General features: G+C 43.0%; 5 non-coding genes across 5 annotated transcripts; 2 read left to right on the forward strand and 3 right to left on the reverse strand.

The window, feature by feature from the left end:
• Window positions 1-5,724: 5,724 nt before the first annotated feature.
• Trnad-guc (transfer RNA aspartic acid (anticodon GUC)) lies at window positions 5,725-5,796 on the reverse strand. The gene has a single exon. It is a non-coding gene; the product is annotated as a tRNA-Asp (tRNA).
• A 102-nt stretch (window positions 5,797-5,898) lies between these two features.
• Trnag-gcc (transfer RNA glycine (anticodon GCC)) lies at window positions 5,899-5,969 on the reverse strand. Its single transcript has one exon. It is a non-coding gene; the product is annotated as a tRNA-Gly (tRNA).
• Window positions 5,970-8,808: 2,839 nt separating this feature from the next.
• On the forward strand, window positions 8,809-8,882 carry Trnai-aau (transfer RNA isoleucine (anticodon AAU)). The gene has a single exon. It is a non-coding gene; the product is annotated as a tRNA-Ile (tRNA).
• Window positions 8,883-9,016: 134 nt separating this feature from the next.
• Trnad-guc (transfer RNA aspartic acid (anticodon GUC)) lies at window positions 9,017-9,088 on the reverse strand. The gene has a single exon. It is a non-coding gene; the product is annotated as a tRNA-Asp (tRNA).
• A 611-nt stretch (window positions 9,089-9,699) lies between these two features.
• Window positions 9,700-9,781, forward strand: Trnas-gcu (transfer RNA serine (anticodon GCU)). Its single transcript has one exon. It is a non-coding gene; the product is annotated as a tRNA-Ser (tRNA).
• Window positions 9,782-13,868: the final 4,087 nt, after the last annotated feature.

Below are 13,868 nucleotides of genomic sequence, written 5' to 3' on the forward strand. Positions count from 1 at the left end.
GCCCATCGTGCTCTCTGCGCTCCACGCCTTCTTGTGCCAACCGGATCCGTTGCAAACACCAGCTTTGCAGGGTTGTTGTCCGGCATTCTTGCAACATGCCCTGCCCACCGTATCCTTCCGGCTTTGGCCACCTTCTGGATGCTGGGTTCGCCGTAAAGTGCAGCGAGCTCGTGGTTCATCCTTCTCCGCCACACACCGTTCTCCTGCACACCGCCGAAGATCGTTCTTAGCACGCGTCGCTCGAAAACTCCGAGTGCTTGTAGGTCCTCCTCGAGCATGGTCCATGTCTCGTGCCCGTAGAGGATTACCGGTCTTATTAACGTTTTGTACATGGTGCATTTGGTGCGTGGGTGAATCTTTTTCGACCGCAGTTTCTTCTGGAGCCCGTAGTAGGCCCGACTTCCGCTGATGATGCGCCTCCGAATTTCACGGCTCACGTTGTTGTCAGCCGTCAGTAAGGATCCAAGGTAGATGAATTCCTCCACCACCTCGAAAGTATCCCCGTCTATCGTAACATTACTACCCAGACGGATCCGGTCGTGTTCGGTTCCGCCTACCAGCATGTACTTTGTTTTTGAGGCATTCACCACCAGTCCGACCTTTGCTGCTTCGCGTTTCAGGCGGGTGTACAGTTCTACCACCGTTCCAAATGTTCTAGCGATAATGTCCATGTCGTCCGCAAAGCACACAAATTGACCGGATTTTGTGAAAATCGTTCCCCGGCTGTTGAGCCCGGCTCGTCGCATCACACCTTCCAGCGCGATGTTGAAGAGTAGACATGAGAGTCCGTCACCTTGTCGCAGTCCCCGGCGAGATACGAATGAACTGGATAGTTCACCCGAAACCCTTACGCAGTTTTGCACACCGTCCATCGTTGCTTTAATCAGTCTAGTCAGCTTCCCAGGAAAGCCGTTTTCGTCCATGATTCTCCATAGCTCTGCGCGGTCGATACTATCGTATGCCGCTTTGAAGTCGATGAACAGGTGGTGCGTTGGGATCTGGTATTCACGGCATTTCTGGAGGATTTGCCGTACGGTAAAGATCTGGTCCGTTGTCGACCGGCCGTCGATGAAGCCGGCTTGATAACTTCCCACGAACTCATTTGTTTTAGGTGACAGACGACGGAAGATGATCTGGGATAGCACTTTGTAGGCAGCATTCAAAATAGTGATCGCCCTGAAGTTCTCACATTCCAAATGGTCGCCTTTCTTGTGAATGGGGCAGATTACCCCTTCCTTCCACTCCTCCGGTAGCTGTTCGGTTTCCCAGATCCTGACTATCAGCCGATGCAGACAGGTGGCCAACTTTTCTGGGCCCATCTTGATGAGTTCAGCTGCGATACCATCCTTACCAGCTGCTTTGTTGGTTTTGAGCTGGTGAATGGCATCCTTAACTTCCCTCAGCGTGGGAGTTGGTTCATTTCCGTCCTCCGCTGCACTGGCGTCGTCGTTCCTTCCGTTGCCGTGGGCTCCCGTGCCTACGTTCTCCACGCCGTTCAGGTGCTGATCGAAGTGCTGCTTCCACCTTTCGATCACCTCACGTCCGTCCGTCAAGAGGCCTCCGTCTTTATCCCTGCATATTTCGGCTCGCGGCACGAAGCCGTTGCGGGATGCGTTGAGCTTCTGATAGAACTTCCGTGTTTCTTGCGAACGGCACAGCAGTTCCATTTCTTCACACTCCGCTTCTTCCAGGCGGCGCTTTTTCTCCCGAAAGAGGCGGGTCTGCTGTTTCCGCTTCTGTTTGTAACGTTCCACGTTCTGTCGAGTCCCTTGCTGCAGCATTACCGCCCTCGCTGCATTCTTCTCCTCCAAAACCGTTCTGCACTCTTCGTCGAACCATTCGTTTCGTCGATTCCGTTCCACGTACCCGATGGTGCTCTCGGCTGCGTCGTTGATGGCTGCTTTCACTGTACTCCAGCAGTCCTCTAGAGGGGCCCCATCGAGCTCGCCCTCGTCTGGCAACGCGGCTTTGAGATTCTGCGCGTATGCTGAGGCGACTTCCGGTTGCTTCAGTCGCTCTAGGTTGTACCGTGGCGGTCGCCGGTACCGTACATTGTTGATGACGGAGAGTTTTGGGCGCAGTTTGACCATCACCAGATAGTGGTCGGAGTCGATGTTGGCGCCACGATAGGTCCTGACGTCGATAATGTCGGAGAAGTGCCGTCCGTCAGTCAGAACGTGGTCGATTTGAGATTCCGTCTGCTGTGGTGATCTCCAGGTGTAACGATAAGGGAGGCTGTGTTGGAAAAAGGTGCTACGTATGGCCATATTTTTGGAGGCGGCGAAATCAATGAGTCGTAGGCCATTTTCGTTCGTTTGCTGGTGAGCGCTAAACTTACCAATCGTCGGTCTGAATTCCTCCTCCTGGCCTACCTGAGCGTTCAAATCTCCTATGATGATCTTGACGTCGTGGCTTGGGCAGCGGTCGTACTCGCGTTCGAGCTGCGCGTAAAATGCGTCCTTGTCATCATCAGTACTTCCGGAGTGTGGGCTGTGCACGTTTATTATGCTGAAGTTGAAGAATTGGCCCTTGATCCTCAACCTGCACATTCTTTCGTCGATCGGCCACCAACCGATCACGCGCCTCTGCATATCACCCATCACGATGAAAGCTGTTCCCAGCTCGCGTGTGTTGCCGCAGCTCTGGTAGATGGTATGATTACCTCTAAACGTTCGCACCATGGATCCTGTCCAACACACCTCCTGCAGCGCTACGATGCCGAACCCGCGGTCCTTCAGTAGATCGGCGAGTATGCGGGTGCTCCCAATGAAGTTGAGAGATCGGCAGTTCCACGTACCGAGTTTCCAATCGCAAGTCCTTTTTGTTCGCTGGGGTCGTTGCCGTTGGTCTCGGTTCGTATTATTCTATTGCTGATTTTCCGTTACAATGGGTTTTTACGGCTGGCTCGTAGGGCCTGACACCAACCCCCTACTTTCCGGAGGACCATAGTGCACAGTTGAGCTTAGAGTCCTTCCCTGGCACTCGGACGTAGATCAGCCGCCCCTAACATGGGGATCAGACGCTGTTGTGAGCCGCTCCTCCTGGAGAACAGACGCTCAGGTTTGCCGAAGCAAACCCCCCCTTCCCTGTCAGCCTACGACCAAAGGTCCCACCGGGGTTGGTTACCCGATCTTCCCTAAGGTTGCTCATAGTTTCCGGCCGGTACCACGTGGAGGTAGGGATAGGAGTTGCTGGGCAGAGGCTAGTGGATCACAATGGGATCTGAATTGCGCAGCATACCCAGCCTTTACCGTGCCGGCCCTCTGAACGTATTTTTGCTGAAAACTAGGATTACACAGCTTTCAAGCAAAAAAAAGAAGTTTAAAATCGGTCAACTGCAGTGATTTTTGAAAAAATTTAGTTTCGAAAAATCTTGATTTTTATAATCATAAAATTGGTCACCCTAATGACGAAATAAAAAAAACGGGTCTAATTATTTTCGATAAACTACAAAACCACCAAGTATCACGATGAGACACACTATATCGATTTTCTATGAAATAGTTGTATTATTAAAAAAAAATCTTGTTGAAGTCGGCCAGATTGATTGTTTCTCACTGCCAGGTGAATTTATTATTATAAAATTCATTGAAAACTATTGAATACGTTTCATTATTAATTTGGGTTGCGAAAATACGTCAAAATAATTTTGATCAACTTTGATGTACTAGATGCTCCACTGTGCGCTGTGCGGAAATTACGCGCAGTAGGAAATCCCCGCATAGAAGCTACACAGCATGCGTTAGTTACAATTTTTTCAGTTCAGTTTTGAAAAGCGTGAAATGTCGTTGTCAGTGACATGAAGCAATTTTGAGCTACTTCGGGATTTTTGCAGCATATCGAATTAGGTATGTTTGGAGTACCTCCTTTTCAGATTTCGTTAAAGACCTGTTTTTGGACGATCGATAACCACCATATGCATCAAAGTCACTGCCAGGATAGGGCATGAGAGGTTTTCGAACCAAATCGACTAGGTAAGGGAAAATGAGAATATGAATTCATTCAAATGACTGAGTGTTATGGAATCTCGTTCCTTGGCTACTTTCGTATTTTTTCATAATTTGCTGATCAACTTTTGTTGCGACGGGTTTCGCCTTATAAAATAAGTAGTGAAACTGGCAACACTGAAAATAATGTTTCGAAGTAGATAATAGGTAATCTAGGATTCGATTTGAATAATAGATTCAGTGAAGAAAGTGCGCAAGGCGTAATTTGTGTTGGGAAGCTGTTCTTCAGGAATTATATAAAATACTAGGATGTAAGTTTGTAAATAGTAATTAGTTGTAGTTTATAATTAAACACCCTTAATTTTGATTACCGAGTTCGGTAATTTTTTGACGAGATTAAAACTGCTGAGCACCGAACTCGTTCAGCAAAAATGCATTGTTTACCTTTTCCATACGATTTTGACAGTTGTTTTACTGAACCTCAGTAAAATCGATTACCGAAACTACCGAGATCGTACTGCTGTTATAATCTCGTCAAAAAAGTACCGAACAGGCAATTCAGGAATAAGTGTGAAACATATATATTCCAGCATTGAAGCTGATCGAAAAGGATCTGCTGTCAATAAGTGTTTTATTCCGAAGAAAACTGTCCCAACAACTTTCGATGACTTTAGACTAATCTAAATCATTGAAAACCTCAAGAATCCTTGAGTCATAGTGTTAAATTACCCACACATTTAAGCAAAACAATCGCTCGGGAAGTATTCAATTTTAAGCCTATTGCTGCACTTCAAACAAAACATCAACAAAAACAAACAATATTAGAGGCTAATATTTCATAATTCTTTATTACACCACCAAACCCAATCTCAAATTGATTGACAACTCTCAGGTTATTTCGACACACATGACACACATGTACGAATAAGATAACCGACCTTGTTGTCGTCCTTTCCATGCTCGTGTTACACTTGTCAAAATAACCTGAGAATTGTCAGTAAGACAAACCGTGTTTTGTAAAGTTAGGCTTACTTTATATACCGTATTAGCCCGCTAATATGTCACCGACTGTTGTCGAATAACCGGGTAAACTTTTAATTCGACAAACTGGTCACCCTTCACCACCATGCTCATTGAAATTTGGCAACTCTATTTTTGTTTTTGTTTTTTATTTCCGGATTTGTTATGAAGCATAATTTCAACAAATATTGCGGTGGCGCGAATGAAAAGCTCGTTCTTTCTACGATTGCTGCCATCCTTAGTTCATTTCGGTTGGTCTCCAGGCGGTTTTGGTGTTGATTAGCACCAACTCAGAACTTCCGAAATTAGCGGCTGCAAGTGGATCTTCTGCGGATGCGATTATAAGCGCAATATCAAACTGTTTTGTATTTACAGTGTACATCACTGTGACATTTGAACACTTTTTAATTCGGCATGTGTACATGGGTCCGAATTAAGGTGAAACGGGACGCCGTGTTATTTTTCCTATCTTGCCTCTCTTTCTAACAATTTGCCTCGCGATTTTGAAGATGGTAATCTCGAGTTCTATCGCGCTGAAGATGCTGAAAAACAATCAGCATATGCACTGCAAGTGAGCATACACAGTGATAGGTTTTTGTTGCAAAATATGAAGTAGAATCTGAGATTACCATCTTAGTAGCAACAGAGCAATGGCGGATATTTCCCCGACCGTCCCGTCCGCCCTTAAAAAGTGTCGTTTTGAAACGTGTCGAACCAGCGAGGTAAGATGGTACATGCTTGTGTTAAAAAACAAGATCTCCCCGACGGGGAATTGAACCCCGGTCTCCCGCGTGACAGGCGGGGATACTGACCACTATACTATCGAGGACGCGTGTTTAAAGTGAGAAAATTACCGTATTGATAGAACTGTTCTACTTGTTCTTCAACTAAAGTTATGAATTGAGACTGCATTATCGACAAAATATTCCGTTGCATCGGCCGGGAATCGAACCCGGGCCGCCCGCGTGGCAGGCGAGCATTCTACCACTGAACCACCGATGCTTGTGAAAAAATAAATGTTATGTGAATATTCCATTAAATGGTTTTCCGGTGAAACTAATTACGCTGATTAGATTATTCTATATTCTTTATTACACCAACAAAGCAAGCCATGGAAATGTTTGACACTTCTCAGGTCATTTTGAGAGACCATGGTCCACTGCACGAATTTATGCTGGTCTGCTTACTCTCACAGGAAATTTGACGTTTGAGAGGTGCCGACACCGCTCTAACGTCAAATTTCGTGTGAGAGTAAGCAGGCCAGTATAAATTCATGCAGTAATCCATACACATGCACGAAAAAGACGGATCCTATATTCTGCTTTTTCGATCTTGTTGCTGTCCTTTTCATGCTCATGTTACATCTGTCAAAATTGCTGAGAATTGTCAGTCATTTTGAGGTTAGGCTCGTTGGTGTAATAAAGAATTACACCAATGAACCTAACCTCAAAATGATTGACAACTCTCAGGTCATTTTGACAGATGTAACGTGAGCACGATAAGGACTGCAACAAGATCGATAATGTAGAGTATATCATCCGTATTTTTCGTGAATGTGTGTGGTCTGTCAAAATGAACTGAAAAGTGTCAAACATTCTCATGGCTAGCTTTGTTAGTGTAATGAAGAATGAGCTCACCAACTAATAGCCATCCTTTTGTCCACTGGAGAACAAAGCCTAGAAAAGCTGAGCGTCATCATGACTGCCGTCATGTATCCAATACTGTAAACAAATTTGCACACCCTCGATGCTAAATTCCACTGAGGTCGATGATGATTTAGGGGAACTGCGGCCATAACGCCCATAGGGGGCAAGTTGCGCCACCCTTGTTTTAGGCATACCACGTTATTTTCAGTACTTTTTTCAATTGCATTCGCTAAAATAAGAATAAAAATGCTTCTTTACATTTTAGTTTACATATTTTTACTAAAAAAATTGTACAAAAACTTCGAAAAAAGATTTTGGTTACTTTTGATGTAATTTTAGCCTGTCAAATGTTCGCACTTTTTTACATCTTTTAAAATAATTTTTTTCTCCCTATCCCCACAAACTGTTTTGCACACTCCCATTATTTGTGTACCAAGCGGAAAAAGTATCGGATTTGACCCTTACAACTTTTTTACAAGGGTCCAAACTTCTGAGGCATATGTGGGGTAAAATGCCCACCCCTAGTTATTTACATTAAAATAGCCATTTAGATCCAAATTCTGGCACAAATTATGAAGAACACAAGTTGGAACCAAGCAACAGCACATTTTTACTATAAATAAGTTCACTAATCACACAGTCATGCGTCATTTTGAAGTAATTATTGATAAAACAGCTCACTATGACGTTTACATGGAATTGACCCATAATTACAGATGATCCATAATTATGTAATGACTGTATACCATTCACGAACAATAACAGTTGACAATAAACCAGGCGCGCAAGTATATGTACACAATTTGGCATCCTGGCGTTAGCTGTGGCTAGTGGCGCGTTTTACCCCGCATTAAAACTAAAATTCTGAAAATCAAACTTTTTTTCAAATTTGGATTTTTCAGTAGTAAAACATGAAACTGGTATATGGTTTCTTCCATTTGGAAGGAAACATGTTGGTGCTTCATGTTAGTGCCAAAAAAATGTGTATTATAAAGTGTTTCGTGGTTAAAATTGGACTCTCCCTTAACGTGGGCGTCTTACCCCCAGTTCCCCTAAATCGTTTTTAAGTTTTCAACATAAGATATCGTTTCACTCCACCCACCCATTCAGCGATACTCTTCTACCATACCATTTTTCTTCCGGAATACGATAAATTTTCTACCCCACTGGACTTTTCGGCGGTGAGGTAAAGTAAGGGGCGTAAGCGAAAATTATCTCTTCAAAATTCATTTCTCATTTCTCCGCGGAGGAAACTACATCAAACATTGGCACGTCCTATATGGATGGAATGCGAATCGAGAAAGGAAGAGGAAAATTTCCCCTTGAGAATTTATATGCCCCCCTACGAACAAGATGGCACATCTAGCAATTTGCTATTTTTCAAAATTTTTTTTTATCATTGTCATTTTTCTTGGTGCTATTAGGTATACCACACGGCGGAATGAGCAGTGGGCTGGTCTCACTGTTTTTCTTTTGAGGTTTCTTGACTATGTTTTTTTTTCTCTGGTCGCCACTTACCACCGCGAGCGAAACTGTGTGAAATTGTATGGGAGCTAACAAATGGCACACTTATTTATCACCTTAGAAGAGTGCGTGTTGTGTTGATTTCTTGTTTATTCTTCTCGGGAAGCAGTTGGTAGGTATTTTAGTGTGGTGAAGGCACGAGGAAGTGGGATGCGGTTGGCCATATGGCGAATTTGCAATTCTGCAAATAATGGCGATGATGATGTTTCGAGGGGTTGCCAAATTACATAATGCATATTTATTGCTTTATTTGGTTTTATAATTTGGCAGTAAATGATGATGGAGCAAAGTGCTGGAAGAAATGAATTACTACGTGCAATTTGGGGGAATTGTAGGCATTTTTGAGTTTCGTATTCAAATTCTTCATTACACCAACAAAGCTAGCCATGAAAATGTTTGACAATTCACAGGTCATTTTGACAGATCACACACATGCAAGAAAAAGACGGATAACATATTCTACTTTATCGATCTTGTTGCCGTCCTTTTCATGCTCATAATACATCTGTCAAAATGACCTGAGATTTGTCAGTCATTTTGAGGTTAGGTTCGTTGGTGTAATGAAGAATTACCGGAGTTTCTCCTAAACGGGAATACTATAAAAACTTTTGACTTGTTTGTTTTCATACATATTTTTTCAGAACTCGAAAAAATGGCATTTATTCATAACTGGCTCCATAGCTCAGTTGGTTAGAGCGTCGTGCTAATAACGCGAAGGTCGTGAGTTCGATCCTCTCTGGAGCCACAATTCTTTTTTCGCTGTTCTTCAACTATAAATACTGAAGAGAAGATCAATCCAGATCACTCACAGATAGATACACAGAGACAGAGCCACGTATCTAAACGCATATATTTACTAACTTAAAAAACGTTTTCGATCTCCCCGACGGGGAATTGAACCCCGGTCTCCCGCGTGACAGGCGGGGATACTGACCACTATACTATCGAGGATATGTGTTGGACACATAAATGCATAGGTAGAGGAATGCTAATTCAAGCACAATGATAATACAAAAAATATGCAAACCAATGATTTTCGATAAATTTAATGACAATTCTTCATTACACCAACAAAGCTAGCCATGAAAATGTTTGACACTTCTGAGGTCATTTTGACGGACCACACACATGCACGAAAAATATGGATCACATAGTTTACTTTTTCGATCTTGTTGCCGTCCTTTTCATGCACATGTTACATCTGTCAAAATGACCTGAGAGTTGTCAGTTATTTTGAGGTTAGGTTCGTTGATGTGTCTGTCAAAATTACCTGTGAAGTGTCAAACATTTTCATGGCAAGCTTTTTTGGTGTAATGAAGAATGCTTTTTTTTAAACCAAATGGATTTAAAAAGGTTAAAGTATAAGAAGACAGCAACAATTTTGACTTGTTCGCAATATTTTCTTCGTGTAGCAAGTTACTAAAAGTTGCAAAAAAAACTTAAGCTTCACGAGTTTTTTAATCATCCATCCCATTTTGATTAATGATGAACATGCCCAAAGGCCAAAATCTTACGTCCACTAAAATTTCCTTACTAGACCACTGTGCATACCTGTAGGAGAAGACGAGGTGGCCGAGAGGTTAAGGCGTTGGACTGCTAATCCAATGTGCTCTGCACGCGTGGGTTCGAATCCCATCCTCGTCGGGAAACTTTTTTTTTTCAACTGTCGTTGTATATTAAATGGTAACCTCGATACGCATGGGAAATTCTTCATTACACCAACAAACCTAACCTCAAAATGACTGACAAATCTCAGGTCATTTTGACAGATGTAACATGAGCATGAAAAGGACAACAACAAGATCGATAAAGTAGAATATGTTATCCGTCTTTTTCGTGCATGTGTGTGATCTGTCAAAATGACCTGTGAATTGTCAAACATTTTCATGGGTAGCTTTGTTGGTGTAATAAAGAATTATACGTTGAAAGGCAATACGGTTAAGGTGGTTATGGTCTTGGTCTTGGTCTTGGTCTTGCTCTTGCTCTTGCTCTTGCTCTTGCTCTTGCTCTTGCTCTTGCTCTTGCTCTTGCTCTTGCTCTTGCTCTTGCTCTTGCTCTTGCTCTTGCTCTTGCTCTTGCTCTTGCTCTTGCTCTTGCTCTTGCTCTTGCTCTTGCTCTTGCTCTTGCTCTTGCTCTTGCTCTTGCTCTTGCTCTTGCTCTTGCTCTTGCTCTTGCTCTTGCTCTTGCTCTTGCTCTTGCTCTTGCTCTTGCTCTTGCTCTTGCTCTTGCTCTTGCTCTTGCTCTTGCTCTTGCTCTTGCTCTTGCTCTTGCTCTTGCTCTTGCTCTTGCTCTTGCTCTTGCTCTTGCTCTTGCTCTTGCTCTTGCTCTTGCTCTTGCTCTTGCTCTTGCTCTTGCTCTTGCTCTTGCTCTTGCTCTTGCTCTTGCTCTTGCTCTTGCTCTTGCTCTTGCTCTTGCTCTTGCTCTTGCTCTTGCTCTTGCTCTTGCTCTTGCTCTTGCTCTTGCTCTTGCTCTTGCTCTTGCTCTTGCTCTTGCTCTTGCTCTTGCTCTTGCTCTTGCTCTTGCTCTTGCTCTTGCTCTTGCTCTTGCTCTTGCTCTTGCTCTTGCTCTTGCTCTTGCTCTTGCTCTTGCTCTTGCTCTTGCTCTTGCTCTTGCTCTTGCTCTTGCTCTTGCTCTTGCTCTTGCTCTTGCTCTTGCTCTTGCTCTTGCTCTTGCTCTTGCTCTTGCTCTTGCTCTTGCTCTTGCTCTTGCTCTTGCTCTTGCTCTTGCTCTTGCTCTTGCTCTTGCTCTTGCTCTTGCTCTTGCTCTTGCTCTTGCTCTTGCTCTTGCTCTTGCTCTTGCTCTTGCTCTTGCTCTTGCTCTTGCTCTTGCTCTTGCTCTTGCTCTTGCTCTTGCTCTTGCTCTTGCTCTTGCTCTTGCTCTTGCTCTTGCTCTTGCTCTTGCTCTTGCTCTTGCTCTTGCTCTTGCTCTTGCTCTTGCTCTTGCTCTTGCTCTTGCTCTTGCTCTTGCTCTTGCTCTTGCTCTTGCTCTTGCTCTTGCTCTTGCTCTTGCTCTTGCTCTTGCTCTTGCTCTTGCTCTTGCTCTTGCTCTTGCTCTTGCTCTTGCTCTTGCTCTTGCTCTTGCTCTTGCTCTTGCTCTTGCTCTTGCTCTTGCTCTTGCTCTTGCTCTTGCTCTTGCTCTTGCTCTTGCTCTTGCTCTTGCTCTTGCTCTTGCTCTTGCTCTTGCTCTTGCTCTTGCTCTTGCTCTTGCTCTTGCTCTTGCTCTTGCTCTTGCTCTTGCTCTTGCTCTTGCTCTTGCTCTTGCTCTTGCTCTTGCTCTTGCTCTTGCTCTTGCTCTTGCTCTTGCTCTTGCTCTTGCTCTTGCTCTTGCTCTTGCTCTTGCTCTTGCTCTTGCTCTTGCTCTTGCTCTTGCTCTTGCTCTTGCTCTTGCTCTTGCTCTTGCTCTTGCTCTTGCTCTTGCTCTTGCTCTTGCTCTTGCTCTTGCTCTTGCTCTTGCTCTTGCTCTTGCTCTTGCTCTTGCTCTTGCTCTTGCTCTTGCTCTTGCTCTTGCTCTTGCTCTTGCTCTTGCTCTTGCTCTTGCTCTTGCTCTTGCTCTTGCTCTTGCTCTTGCTCTTGCTCTTGCTCTTGCTCTTGCTCTTGCTCTTGCTCTTGCTCTTGCTCTTGCTCTTGCTCTTGCTCTTGCTCTTGCTCTTGCTCTTGCTCTTGCTCTTGCTCTTGCTCTTGCTCTTGCTCTTGCTCTTGCTCTTGCTCTTGCTCTTGCTCTTGCTCTTGCTCTTGCTCTTGCTCTTGCTCTTGCTCTTGCTCTTGCTCTTGCTCTTGCTCTTGCTCTTGCTCTTGCTCTTGCTCTTGTTCTTGTTCTTGTTCTTGTTCTTGTTCTTGCTCTGCTCTTGTTCTTGTTCTTGTTCTTGTTCTTGTTCTTGTTCTTGTTCTTGTTCTTGTTCTTGTTCTTGTTCTTGTTCTTGTTCTTGTTCTTGTTCTTGTTCTTGTTCTTGTTCTTGTTCTTGTTCTTGTTCTTGTTCTTGTTCTTGTTCTTGTTCTTGTTCTTGTTCTTGTTCTTGTTCTTGTTCTTGTTCTTGTTCTTGTTCTTGTTCTTGTTCTTGTTCTTGTTCTTGTTCTTGTTCTTGTTCTTGTTCTTGTTCTTGTTCTTGTTCTTGTTCTTGTTCTTGTTCTTGTTCTTGTTCTTGTTCTTGTTCTTGTTCTTGTTCTTGTTCTTGTTCTTGTTCTTGTTCTTGTTCTTGTTCTTGTTCTTGTTCTTGTTCTTGTTCTTGTTCTTGTTCTTGTTCTTGTTCTTGTTCTTGTTCTTGTTCTTGTTCTTGTTCTTGTTCTTGTTCTTGTTCTTGTTCTTGTTCTTGTTCTTGTTCTTGTTCTTGTTCTTGTTCTTGTTCTTGTTCTTGTTCTTGTTCTTGTTCTTGTTCTTGTTCTTGTTCTTGTTCTTGTTCTTGTTCTTGTTCTTGTTCTTGTTCTTGTTCTTGTTCTTGTTCTTGTTCTTGTTCTTGTTCTTGTTCTTGTTCTTGTTCTTGTTCTTGTTCTTGTTCTTGTTCTTGTTCTTGTTCTTGTTCTTGTTCTTGTTCTTGTTCTTGTTCTTGTTCTTGTTCTTGTTCTTGTTCTTGTTCTTGTTCTTGTTCTTGTTCTTGTTCTTGTTCTTGTTCTTGTTCTTGTTCTTGTTCTTGTTCTTGTTCTTGTTCTTGTTCTTGTTCTTGTTCTTGTTCTTGTTCTTGTTCTTGTTCTTGTTCTTGTTCTTGTTCTTGTTCTTGTTCTTGTTCTTGTTCTTGTTCTTGTTCTTGTTCTTGTTCTTGTTCTTGTTCTTGTTCTTGTTCTTGTTCTTGTTCTTGTTCTTGTTCTTGTTCTTGTTCTTGTTCTTGTTCTTGTTCTTGTTCTTGTTCTTGTTCTTGTTCTTGTTCTTGTTCTTGTTCTTGTTCTTGTTCTTGTTCTTGTTCTTGTTCTTGTTCTTGTTCTTGTTCTTGTTCTTGTTCTTGTTCTTGTTCTTGTTCTTGTTCTTGTTCTTGTTCTTGTTTTTTGTTTTTGTTCTTGTTTTTGTTTTTGCTCTTGTTCTTGTTCTTGTTAATATTTTTATTTTTTTAATCAATAAAATATTTATAATTTACTATGAATTGCAAAAAAATATGACATGATTATAAAGTTAGTCAACATTAAGATCGTTTCATTCGAGTTTTATGAACGGAACTATAACATTTATTCAAAAGAAAATTTTGCCAACATTCTCGGTCAAAACAACCATCACTCTTCCTCAGCAAGATTAGAATAAAATTGAAATAAATAGCAAATTGATGAACCTTCCTTGGATAGTCACTCGTCGGATCACTCCCACTCTCCGGCGTTCCCATAAACCACCTCAAGCTGCTCCATCCAAGGCTCCATCGCTTCCGCAGAAATTTCACGATAAAATTCCATCTGAGTTCTAATGTAGCGAACTGAGTCGGAGGGTATGTTGGTTTTTGTCACTGCTCGTAGCCCCCGAAGAATCCATTAATCACACGTTTATCTAAATTCGATGATAAAAAAGCAACCTCCTCCGTTTATTTCGCGCTCAATTTTTCGCTTCCCGCACTCGCGTTTTTATTTTGGCTTTTTATTTTTCAGCTTCACACTACCGTGAAATAGTCGTCGTCGTTGTCATTGCTCCCCTTTGGACTTAAATCGTTACCTACCACCCACTCATCATCCCCTCCTATACCAGTGAACCCATCGCAACGCTGAACGTCGTCATCTGCGTCTGTCGCAAACGTCGCAAAGCGATTCAATATTCTTGTGGT

The sequence above is a fragment of the Aedes albopictus genome, chromosome 3, assembly GCF_035046485.1.
Source record: "Aedes albopictus strain Foshan chromosome 3, AalbF5, whole genome shotgun sequence".
Taxonomy (NCBI): domain Eukaryota; kingdom Metazoa; phylum Arthropoda; class Insecta; order Diptera; family Culicidae; genus Aedes; species Aedes albopictus.